The sequence below is a fragment of the Anolis sagrei genome, chromosome 5, assembly GCF_037176765.1.
Source record: "Anolis sagrei isolate rAnoSag1 chromosome 5, rAnoSag1.mat, whole genome shotgun sequence".
In the NCBI taxonomy this organism is placed as follows: domain Eukaryota; kingdom Metazoa; phylum Chordata; class Lepidosauria; order Squamata; family Dactyloidae; genus Anolis; species Anolis sagrei.
The window spans coordinates 56762827-56776545 of record NC_090025.1 but is presented as its reverse complement, the minus strand read 5'-3'; positions in this window follow the sequence as shown (position 1 = coordinate 56776545).

Genomic DNA, 13719 nt, shown 5'->3' with positions numbered 1-13719 from the left:
CGCCACCTTGAAGCCAAGCAAAGACCGTAATGATCCAAAAAGCTATAGATGAATCTCCTTGTTGTGCCACCTCTACAAAGTTCTGGAGAGACCTATTCTGCATAGAATTATGGAAAAAATAGACCCATGTCTGATTCCACAGCAAGCTGGCTTCAGGAAAGGCAAAAGCTGCACATTGCAAGTGCTGAACCTGACTCAGCACATAGAAGATGGCTTTGAAAGGCAGCAGATCACAGGAGCTGTCTTCATAGACCTGTCAGCGGCTTATGATACTGTAAACCACCGCCTCCTCCTGAGAAAAATGTATAATATCACAAAGGATTACCACCTCACCCGCCTCATAGGCAACCTGCTACAAAACAGGAGATTTTTTATTGAGTTCCAGGGCCAGAGAAGCAGATGGCGGAAACAGACGAACGGCCTGCCTCAGGGGAGCAGGCTTGCTCAATCCATGTTCAACATCTACACAAATGACCAGCCACTGCCTGAAGGGACAGAGAGTTTCATCGATCAGCTCTTATAAAAATATGGGGAAAATACAGAGGAAGATTCTATACTAAAACTCCAATGTGGATTTAAAAAGAAAATCCTGGCCAACTAAGTTTTATTGTTTTCCTTTTCACTCTCTAATACATTTATATCGAAAAAATATCTCTATATATGTCTCTACCTACCGCCCTACCTCCCTACCTCCCTATCAATCTATCTATCTGTATTCTATATATCTATATATCTATACAGCTATATATTCAGTGTTTGAATGTATTGTGTTTGTATGTATGGCGTTGGTTTATATTATTTTGTATTGCTTTGTATTGCTGTTATTGCTTTTTTCTTGTGATGTGTTGTTGGGCTTGGCCTCATGTAAGACGCTCCCAATTCCTTGGGGAGATGGTGGCGGGGTATAAATAAAGTTGTTGTTGTTGTTGTTATTATTATTATATGAAAGCTCGAGACCTCTTCCACACAGCTGTATAAAATCCACATTGAACTGGATTATATGGTAGTGTGGACTCAGATAATCCAGTTCAAAGCAGATATTGTGGATTATCTGCCTTAATATTCTGGGTTATATGGCTCTGTGGAAGGGTCCTGAGTGGAATGGTGGATACTTGCCAAAATGTCCCAGTTCACTGATGAGTTCCTCCTTAGCTCCACTACACATTTGCCTTTAACATTTCAGTCATCATTGCTATATTGGAGCAGGAAGGTGTTTAGATTAAATGTTCACCTCACAACTTTTGTAGTGCTACCTAAATGCTAAGGGCATGAACGCCGCTGCGCTTCAACGTGAAATCGTTTCAGTCTATGGAGAGGACGCAATGTCAAGACAGCATGTGACAAAATGGGTACGGAATATATTGTGAGACCATGAAGAAACTTTGCAGAGCCATCCAAAGCAAACGTCGTGGGATGCTGACAGTGGGAGTCTGTCTCATTCATGACAATGCGCATCCGTACACCACTCATGCAACACAAGAGGTTTTGACTTCATTTGGTTGGGATGTTTTAAGCCACCCCTCTCACAGCCCCGATCTTGCACCCAGTGACTATCATCTGTTCACTAAACTGAAGGAACACCTTGGTGGAAAATACTATTCTAATGGTGACAAGGTGAAAATCAAAGTGACGAACTGGCTGAAAAAAGTGGAGGGAAACTTCTATGACACAGGCATCAAAAACTCGCCCCATGGATGACAAAATGTATTGAACTGAATGGTGATTATGTGGAAAAATTATGCAATACCTATGCAACAACTCATGTAAGTTTTATTAAAATATGTTCATTTTTTGTCTTTTACATAAAAAATTGTAACCTTACTTTCTGGATGACCCTCATATTATTATTATTATTATTATTATTATTATTATTATTATTATTTGATACATAACAAGATTAGTATAGAGCAAACAAGGTCACTGTGCTGGCTTTTTATTGAGGACAGCAAGATTAATTTAACATTTTGATAAAAATTCACTAAACATAAAAGTAAAGATGAAAAAAGAGAAAAAGGAAAAAGAAGTTAAAAAGGGGGAGAGAAAACCCCCCAGCGTGGAATAATAAGAAATGACAACAGAGTTGTGTCTTTCACTTCCATTTACTCCTTGGTGATCATTGTTTTGTGTTTTGTTGACATTGTAAGCTGTTAATATATGTGAATCAAATTTATATTAAAAATGCCTCTTGGGTGAGTAGGTGCACCATCTCATAATGGCTGCTGAACTTCCTGGGCCTACTTTGACCTTAAAAGGTATGCAATTGATGACATGGTGCCCGTAAAGGTCATGTGATGAATTGCATACCTTTTAAGGTGAGAGGTATGCAAATCTCCTGATAGTCCCACTCAGGCCCATTGTACGCATCACAATACCCCCAGTACCCCCTGAATGTATTTAAACCCTGGCCAGCCCTGGCTTCGTTGCAGACATTTCTTCGCTGCTCCCACGACGTACAGATCTTTGCTGCTCCTACGACATCCTTGAGAGAGACGACGATGAAGAAGACGACGAAGACCAAGAAGACACCTAGACCCAGAGACTCCTGGGTCTGGGCAGAAGACCCATTGAGATTACCCTCAATACCTTCCCTCTTGGGCCCTGACAAGGTCTCAGAGGTCATTCAGGTCCCACAGGGAAGGCCATCCAATACCACTACGGTGGAAGACCTGACCAGTCCTTCCAAAAAGCTGAGGCGTCCTGTGTGGCAACTGACACAGAAAAAGGAAGAAGAAGCCAAAATGCTTCGGGCGCAAATCCTAGCCCGCCAAGCTGAAGAGAAAGAGAAACGGGCAAGAGAAGCCCGAGAGAAAGCCCAAGCTAAACAAAAATGGAAAGAGCTCCACCTTTTGGATTACTGGCAAAGGAAAAAGCTAGAAAACAAGGAGACCGAGGAGCAGCGGAGGAGAAGAATGAGAGAGAAGGAGCTGGCGGCCGCAGAAAATCTGGAGCGGGAAGGGATTCGGATGCTGTTTACGGGGTCCGATTGGGTACGAACACCCTGTGAGGAGGGGGATCCCTTCCTGCTCAACAAGAGCCCGGAGAATCCGCCACAAAGCCGCCAGCCCTACTATTTAATCTCTGCTGCTCCGAAGGCCTCCCTCAAACTCCCTCCGATAGATCAAGGCAGTAGCCGCCAATGGCCACGACCACCACCTAAAGAACTAAAGAAATAAATATTTTTTTAAAACATTTTGTTATGGTCCAAAGACTCTTATTTCATTGTAGGCGTACAAAATATGCGGGTAATGGGATTAAGAACATCCAACTGAACTGCAAGAAAGAACTGGAATACAAACAACAACAAAAAAGTTAAATATCTTGGAATCGTTTTGACAGCAAAAAATTCCCAATTATTGAAAAACAATTATGAAATTGAATGGAAAGAGATAAAAAAAGATTTAGAAAACTGGAGATAGTGATAAGTTCAAATATGTCCAGTTTTCTATATGGTTTTTTTAAATATCTATTTCCATTTCCAAGAATTGCGGCAATTAAGATGAACATCCTTCCTAAAATGTTATACTTATTCCAAAATCTGCTGATAATTAGAAACTACAACATTTTCAAAACTTGGAATAAAGACTTCACAAAATGTATATATTATGAAGCAGGGGGCTTGACATGGATAAAAGGCTGGGCCAATCTGAAGAATACCAAAATAATATCCTGGTCATTCCACGGATATATAAACCCTTTTTCCTAGTTCCAACAGACCTCACAACCTCTGAGGATGTTTGCAATAGATGTAGGTGAAACGTCAGGAGAGAATGCCTCTAGAAAATGTCCATATAGCCCGAAAAAACCTACAAACACCCACCAAAATAATTAATTTAAAAGGCTTTGACTTAAGAGCAGGATGGCACTCATATTTACAGTACCAAAAGAAAAAGACAGATGAAAACTTTGGAAACTGAAAAACTTTTATCAGATCAGCTCTTATTTTATTTAGCGTGTCAGGGGCAACCAGATAATTGTATTACATTTCTAACAGAACAAAAGGAAACAAACAGACAAAACACAAAATTTGCAAGCTCGGTAGTTGATTAAATGTCCTTTGACCTGTATCTGGCCACTTGGAGTGCGTCTGGCGTTGCTGCAAGAAGGTCCTCCATTGTGCATGTAGCAGGGCCCAGGTTGCAATGCAGCAGGTGGTCAGTGGTTTGCTCTTCTCCACACTCGCATGTCGTGGATTCCACTTTGTAGCCCCATTTCTTAAGATTGGCTCTGCATCTCGTGGTGCCAGAGCGCAGTCTGTTCAGCGCCTTCCACGTCGCCCAGTCTACTGTGTGTCCAGGGGGGAGTCTCTCATTTGGTATCAGCCATTGGTTGAGGTTCTGGGTTTGAGCCTGCCGCTTTTGGACTCTCGCTTGCTGAGGTGTTCCAGTGAGTGTCTCTGTAGATCTTAGAAAACTATTTCTTGATTTAAGTTGTTGACGTGCTGGCTGATACCCAAACAAGGGATGAGCTGGAGATGTCACTGCCTTGGTCCTTTCACTATTGGCTGCTTCTTCCCGGCGGATGTCAGGTGGTGCAATACCAGCTAAACAGTGTAATTTCTCCAGTGCACAGACACCCCGTGATAATGCGGCATGTCTCATTAAGAGCTCCCTGCTTGAGCAGTAATGGCACAATCAACAGCACAGATAAAACTGTTCCCAACTATAAGTTCGATTTAAACAAAGATTCAACTTCAGAAAGGCAGATTGGACTAAATTCTCAGACATGTTAGATGACATGATCATATCGGTCGCGCCAACACCTGAGAAATACGAGCACTTTATTAAAATAGTGAAAACCTGCAGAACCAACTACCTTCGGGGCATTACTCCTGAAACAGCTGCCTTGTTGGAAAACTATTACAGGCTCCACAACGAAGACCCATTTAGTGAGCAAACCCTTCATGCAGCACAGAGCGTTGCGTCCTCCAACTCTGAAGCGAAGAAAGAACAGTGGATAACACTGTTATCACAGAGGTCAACATGGGCAGGAGCAGCCAGAAGGCTTGGAGGCTGCTAAGACGGTTGAGCAATGACCTCTCACAAACTATATTGGGGCAGGAAGGTGTTTAGATTAAATGTTCACTTCACAACTTTTGTAGTGCTACCTAAATGCTAAGGGTATGGACGCCGCTGCGCTTCATCGTGAAATAATTTCAGTTTATGGAGAGGACGCAATGCCAAGGCAACATGTGACAAAATTCCACAGCAAGCTGGCTTCAGGAAAGGCAAAAGCTGCACATCGCAAGTGCTGAACCTGACTCAGCACATAGAAGATGCCTTTGAAAGGCAGTAGATCACAGGAGCTGTCTTCATAGACCTGTCAGCGGCTTATGATACTGTAAACCACCGCCTCCTCCTGAGAAAAATGTATAATATCACAAAGGATTACCACCTTACCCGCTTCTTAGGAAACCTGCTACAAAACAGGAGATTTTTCATTGAGTTCCAGGGCCCGAGAAGTAGATGGCAGAAAACAGTAGAACGGCCTGCCTCAGGGGAGCATGCTCTCTCCATCCGTGTTCAACATCTACACAAATGACCAGCCACTGCCAGAAGGGACAAAGAGTTTCATCTATTATCTCGTATAAAAATATGGGAAAAATACTATACTAAAACTCCAATGTGGATTTCCCCACAAGAAGCAGATCAGAGAAGAGAAACAGCACAAGACAGCTGGTTTACATATAAATATATTTTCAAAAAAAAAACAAGATAAGGAGTATATATTAAAATCACAGGAAGAACTATACATATTGGATAAAGGAGTCTCATGGTTTCAATATAGACAAATTAGAGAATATTATACAAAGGACAAAAAAATGGCTTTAAGGACAAAGAAACTTTTTGGGACAAGATACTGAACACAGAAATTAAAACATGGATCCATGGACCCACATCTGTTAAATACATTACATAAAGGAGTTAACAGATCACTCATATCTGGGGAAATATACTATACAGTGTCAGTTAATACCCTGGTCAGAGACTCAGCTCTTTCGCAGCCTTGCTGCCACTATGAGGAACTTTGCCACCGTGACGGTCACCCTGTGGTGCTTGTCCTCCAAAAGATACCTAACCTTCCCTTGCGGGGAATGGTTAGACAATCGGGTCAGGATTGGGTGTAGGATGTGTCAGTATGCTGATGACAATGTAGTCTGTGGGAATTTAGAAGAAGACTTACAAGCCACTCTAAACACCTTTGCGGAAGCATATGAGAAGCTTGGCTTGACACTGAACATCGAGAAAACCAAAGTGCTTTTCCAGCAGTCACCAGCCAATTGCTTTCCAATGCCAGAAATACAGCTTAATGGTGTAACATTAGAAAATGTTGACCATTTCCGCTACCTTGGCAGCCACCTCTCCACAAAAGTCAACATTGGCACTGAAATACAACACCGCCTGAGCTCTGCGAGTGCAGCATTTTTCCGAATGAAGCACAGAGTGTTTGAGGATCAGGACATCTGTAGGGATACCAAGGTGCTTGTTTATAAAGCTGTTGTCCTTCCAGCCCTGTTATATGCCTGTGAAACGTGGACTATCTACAGACGTCACATGCAACTCCTGGAACGATTCCATCAGCGTTGCCTCTGAAAAATCCTGCAAATCTTCTGGGAAGAGAGGCGGACAAACGTCAGAGTGCTGAAAGAAGCAAAGACCACTAGCAGTGAAGTGATGGTCCTCCGCCATCAGCTCCGCTGGACCGGCCACGTTGTCCGAATGCCCGATCACCATCTCCCAAAGCAATTGCTCTACTTTGAACTCAAGAACAGAAAACGGAATGTTGGAGAACAGGAAAAGAGGTTTAAAGATGGGCTCAAAGCCAACCCTAAAAACTCTGGCATAGACACAGAGAGTTGGAAAGCCCTGGCCCTTGAGCGCTCTAGATGGAGGTCAGCTGTGACCAGCAGTGGTGTAGAATTTGAAGAGGCACAAATGGAGGGTGAAAGAGAGAAACGTGCCAAGTAGAAGGCACGTCAAGCCAACCCTGACCGGAACCACCTCCCACCTGGAAACCGATGCCCTCACTGCAGGATAACATGTAGGTCAAGAATAGGGCTCCACAGTCACCTACGTGCCCACCGCCAGTACAACGAACGTGGAAGACAATCTTACTCGATCAATGAGGGATCACCGAAGGAGAAGAAGGAGGAGGAGGAGGAGGAGGGGGAGGAGGAGGAGGAGGAGGGTGTAGGAGTTGGCCTCATTGAGTTGAGTAATAGCAACACTGCAATAAGGTGTGTTCTAATGATTCTATTTCATTACCGCTGCACGGGCATAATCTTTGGCAGTAGGAGATGCCAGATAGTCTGCCATTTAGCAGCTCTGATGGAAATGCATTTAGTCTTGCTTTTGTGAAGACTCTATGGTAATTAGACACTGTGAAGTCACTAAGATATTTGCATAACTTGAATGGTTCAGTGTTCAAGGATCTAAGGGAACATGATGAATTTGAGTAGGCTTTGAGCTCTCCCAGGTCAATGTCCCTCATCCGTGGCTTTGGTGATTCCTGTGCCATTTTGAAACCTAGATACAGCAAAAGGGACGCTGACAGACCAATTGATGTCAGTTTACGGGCAGCCCCCCCCCCCTTGCCCAAAGGGGGTGAGTGGCTTTGGATGGGATATATTGTGGTAGGCCCGTTCTCAATTTGAATACAATTGTTTTCAGCCAAGGATTCATTTTCAGAATCCAGGCTCTTGTGCTTGATGAGCATTAAACCCGTTTCTAGCAACAGGACCACATTAGGAACACAGTATGAAACGTTTAACAGGTCTCTTATATACCTTGCTTGGACTCTAAGTATACAAACATGTTTTCCCACCAAATGGCTGCATTGAAGAAACGTTTTGAAGCAATTTTGGCTTTAGAATTTTTTAATGCTGAGGGGACGTGTTGTCCTCCTTTGGTGAAGCAAAACCTTAGTATAGCAGCTCGACTAAAAGGTGGAAGGAAAGGATGGATGGATAGAAGGAAGGAAGGAAGGGAAGGATGAAGGAAAGAGGGAAGGAAGGAAAGACAACAGGGAATGATGGAGAAAATAGAAGAAGGAAAGAGGGAAGGAAGGAAGGACGTACGAAAGGTTGGAAGAGAAAGATGGAGGGAAGGAAGAAAGGGAAGGAAGGATAAAGGAAAAAGAGAAGGAAGGAAAGACAAAAGGAAAGGAAGCAAGGAAGGAAGGAAGGAAGGAGAAAAAGGGAGAGAGGGAGGAAGGAAGGAAGGAAGGAGAAAGAGGAAGAGATGGAAGGAAGGAGAGATGAAAGGATGGGAGGGAATGATGGAAGGAGTACGAGGGAGGGAAGGGAGAGAGGGAAGAGAGAAGGAAGGAAAGACAAAAGGGAAGGATGAAAGGTAGGAGAAAGAGAAAGGTGAAGAAATGAGGAAGGGAGGAAGGAAAGAGAAAAACAAAGGAAGGATGAAAGGGTGGAGGGGAAGGGGAAAGGGAAAGGGAAAGGAAAGAGAGAAGGAAGGATAGGATAGTGAGAGAGAGGGGGGCCTTAGAAATTAGCCCAAGGGGCCGCATCCGCCCCCCAGCTCCCCAGCCCAGGGCCTGTGTTTGCCTTTACATGGTCTACACCAAGCAAGGGTAAACTTTGAAACCTACAGTCTCTGAGGGAGATGAGCATTCCTTTCATATGAATCTAAGAACACACTGGGGTGTTCCTAGGATAACCAACTGTCATTGGTTGCTGTCCAGTTAAAAGAGACAACAATGGGAAAAAGAAAACTTATAATATCACTTCAATTTGAAGCCTACAATACCCAGGTCAAAGTCCTGCAGGTGTTTTGGACTTCAGCTGTCAAGAAGAATATTGACAAGCCAGAGAAGAGCAACCAAAATGATCAAAGGTCTAGAAGCCAAGTCCTATGGGGAGCAGCTTACGAAGCTGGTTTTTCTTTCTTTGCTTGAAGAAGACAAGGTTGAGAGGGGACATGATGTCCATGTTTAATTATCTGAATGGATGTCATGTTGAAGAAGGAGCTTGTTTTCTGTTGCTCCTGGGCCCTTCCACACAGCCCTATATCCCAGGATCTCAAGGCAGAAAATCACACAATATCTGCTTTGAACTGGGTTATCTGAGTCCACACTCAGATATCGTGGGATTTTCTGCCTTGATATTCTGGGATATAGGGCTGTGGGGAAGGGCCCCTAGACACTATGACATGAAGCAATGGATTCAAACTCAAGGAAAAGATCTCACCTAAACATGACAATGAATTTCCTTGACAACATACTGGAGTGTAGTGAAATCATCTTCTCTGAGGCTTTTAGGAAGAGTCTAGATGGCCATCTATCAAAGATGTTTGGCAGGGGTTTGGACTGGAAAGTCCTTGTGGTCTCCTCCAACTCTACGATTCTGTAAAGAATTTGATAGGAAAAGTGGCACCTGGTGTGAACGCAGGGATTCTTTCCTTCTTAAGTCTAAATTACTCACTGTAAAAGAGAAGCAGTTCTGCAATGCTGTCCTGTTATTAACAGTGTGACGCAGTCTCTGAGGGAGATGAGCATTCTTTTCATATGAATCTAAGAACACACTGGGGTGTTCCTAGGATAACCAACTGTCACTGGTTGTTGTCCAGTTAAAAGAGACAACAATGGGAAAAAGAAAACTTATAATATCACTTCAATTTGAAACCTACAATACCAATCTTTATATATATAAATGTAATGTCCGTTGGTGGGATTAATATAACTCAAAAACTACTGGACGAATTCACACCAAATTTGGACACAATACACCTATCAGGCCAATAAGTGACCATCATTCATAAAAACATTAAAAAACACAGAAGAGACTTAAAAAGCCAAAAAACGCATGCGCAAAACCAATATATATACACACACATATACACACACAAAACACATATACACAGACTGGACCGCAGCAACGCATGGCAGGGGACAGCTAGTCTATATATATAAAAATGTAATGTTTGTTTGTGGGAGAAACATAACTGAGAAACCACTAGATGAATTGACACAAAATATTGACACAATACACCTAACAGTCCAACGAGCGTCCATCACCCCTAAACACACACACCCAAACCGGCAGAACAGAATTTAAACCCCCCCCCCCCAAATAAACCATATTTACATAGACACATACACTCACATACATGCACACACATATACAAAATATACATATACACATAGAAATACACAAGTATATACACATGTATATACACACACATATATATACATGCAAACACACATATACATGTATACACAAATACACACACAGTTAAACATATATATACACACACAAAACTCATATACGCCGAGTGGGCCATAGCAATGCGTGGCAGGGAATGTCTAGTCTGTCTATAAAATGGCACCATTGTTTTCACACAGTTGAAAATCAAAACAAAATGCTCTCTCAGTGCAGGTTATTGCTTTTGCTTAGCTTCAAGGGCCCTTCCACACACCCCTATATCCCAGAATATCAAGGCAGAAAATCCAACATTATCTGAGTGTGGACTCATATAACCCAGTTCAAAGCAGACATTGGGGGATTTTCTGATTTGATATTCTGGGATATAGGGCTGCGTGGAAGAGCTCTAAGTCATTTCCAAGGCATGGTGACCCTAAGGCAAATCTAACAAGATTTTTTTGCCCTTTTTTTCCAGAGAGGATGACAGCTGCAGTTCAACAACATCAGGTGAGCCTCATTATCTCTACTCCTGCCTTAGAGGGAAAATGAAAGCCCAAGACCTCTTCCACACAGCTGTATAAAATCCACATTGAACTGGATTTTATGGTAGTGTGGACGCAGATAATCCAGTTCAAAGCAGATATTGTGGATTATCTGCCTTGATATTCTGGGTTATATGGCTCTGTGGAAGGATTCTGAGTGGAATGGTGGATACTTGCCAAAATGTCCCCGTTCTTTGATGAGTTGCTCCTTAGCTCCACTACACATTTGCCTTTAATATTTCAGTCATCATTGCTATATTGGAGCAGGAAGGTGTTTAGATTAAATGTTCACTTCACAACTTTTGTAGTGCTACCTAAATGCTAAGGGCATGAACACCGCTGCACTTCATCGTGAAATCGTTTCAGTTTATGGAGAGGATGCAATGTCAAGACAGCATGTGACGAAATGGGTACGGAATATATTGTGAGACCATGAAGAAACTTTGCAGAGCCATCCAAAGCAAATGTCGTGGGATGCTGACAGTGGGAGTCTGTCTCATTCATGACAATGCGCATCCGTACACCACTCATGCAACACAAGAGACGTCGACTTCATTTGGTTGGCATGTTTTAAGCCACCCCTCTCACAGCCCCGATCTCGCACCCAGTGACTATCATCTGTTGACTAAACTGAAGGAACACCTTGGTGGAAAATACTATTCCAATGGTGACAAAGTGAAAATCGAAGTGACAAACTGGCTGAAAAAAGTGGAGGGAAACTTGCATCAAAAACACGCGCCATGGATGACAAAATGTATTAAACTGAATGGTGATTATGTGGAAAAAATATGCAATACCTATGCAACAACCCATGTAAGTTTTATTAAAATATGTTCATTCTTTGTCTTTTTATAAAAGTCTTATAACCTTACTTTCTGGATAACCCTTTTATTATTATTATTATTTGAAACATAACAAGATTAGTATATAGCAAACAAGGTCACTATGCTGTCTTTTGTATTTGATCACATGTCGGACACTTCCCAAGTGTCTACGACTGTGTGATGCATTGGTGAATAATGCTTTCATATCCCAGTAGGATGGCCTTTTGCAGCTGACAGATGGTAATTTTTGTCTGTGCGGATTGTTTTTAAATACAGGCCAAGCTCTTTAGGCACTGCACCCAATATGGCAATTACCACTGGGACCACCTTTACTGGATTATGCCAGTATCTTTGCAGTTCTATCTTTAAATCCTCATATCGTGTAAGATTTTCCAGTTGCTTCTTGTCAATCCTGCTGTCACCTGGGATTGCGTCATCTATGATTCATACTTGTTTTTTCCCCACAATCATGCTGTCAGGAGTATTGTGCTCCAAAACTCTCTCAGTCTGAACTCGGAAGTCCCAGAGTAGTTTGATGTTTTCATTTTCTGTAACTTTTTAAGCTCTCTGGGAGTGAGTGAATGTACTGCAAATCCCATCATCCAGGGCGCATACCACCCCAAGTCGTAAAATGGGTCATTGGGGGGGGGGGGCAGTGTGGCATGTTTGGTCCTAATCCATCATTGGGGGGGGGGGGGCAAAGCGAGGGAAAGTACTGCAAATCCTATCGTCCGTGGTCCATCCTTCCCTAACCAACACCAGGATATAAAGTGCATCTTTGCGGTTATGTGTGCCAAGTTTGATCCAGGTTTGATATTTGTGGCCTGTGGAAGTGGGAGCCAATCAAAAACCAATGACATACATACAAACACAATACATTCAAACACTGAATATATAGATATATAGATGTATAGATATATAGAATACAGACAGACAGACAGATAGATAGATAGATAGATAGATAGAGATTTTTTAGATATAGATGTATTAGAGAGTGAAAAGGAAAAAAAATACAACTTTGTTGGCCAGTAATTTTTTAAATATTTTTAAATAATTTTTATTGAGGACAGCAAGATTAACTTAACATTTTGATAAAAAATCAATAAACATAAAAGTAAAGATGAAAAAAGAGAGAAAGAAAAAAGAAGTTAAAAAGGGGGAGAGAAAAAACCCCAGCGTGGAATAATAAAAAATGACAACAGAGTTATGTCTTTCACTTCCATCTACTCCTTGGTGTTCATTGTTTTGTGTTCTGTTGACATTGTAAGCTGTTAATATATGTGAATCAAATTTATATTAAAAATGCCTCTTGGGTGAGTAGGTGCACCATCTCATAATGGGCCTACTTTGACCTTAAAAGGTATGCAATTGATCACATGGTGCCCATAAAGGTCAAAGGCCTACCTCTCAAGCTTACTTTGACCTTAAAAGGTATACAATTGATGACATGGTGCCCGTAAAGGTCATGTGATGAATTGCATACCTTTTAAGGTGAGAGGTATGCAAATCTCCTGATAGTCCCACTCAGGCCCATTGTACGCATCACAATACCCCCAGTACCCCCTGAATGTATTTAAACCCTGGCCAGCCCTGGCTTCGTTGCAGACATTTCTTCGCTGCTCCCACGACGTACAGATCTTTGCTGCTCCTACGACATCCTTGAGAGAGACGACGATGAAGAAGACGACGAAGACCAAGAAGACACCTAGACCCAGAGACTCCTGGGTCTGGGCAGAAGACCCATTGAGATTACCCTCAATACCTTCCCTCTTGGGCCCTGACAAGGCCTCAGAGGTCATTCAGGTCTCACAAGGAAGGCCATCCAATACCACTACGGTGGAAGACCTGACCAGTCCTTCCAAAAAGCTGAGGCGTCCTGTGTGGCAACTGACAGAGAAAAAGGAAGAAGAAGCCAAAATGCTTCGGGCGCAAATCCTAGCCCGCCAAGCTGAAGAGAAAGAGAAACGGGCAAGAGAAGCCCGAGAGAAAGCCCAAGCTAAACAAAAATGGAAAGAGCTCCACCTTTTGGATTATTGGCAAAGGAAAAAGCTAGAAAACAAGGAGACCGAGGAGCAGCGGAGGAGAAGAATGAGAGAGAAGGAGCTGGCGGCCGCAGAAAATCTGGAGCGGGAAGGGATTCGGATGCTGTTTACGGGGTCCGATTGGGTACGAACACCCTGTGAGGAGGGGGATCCCTTCC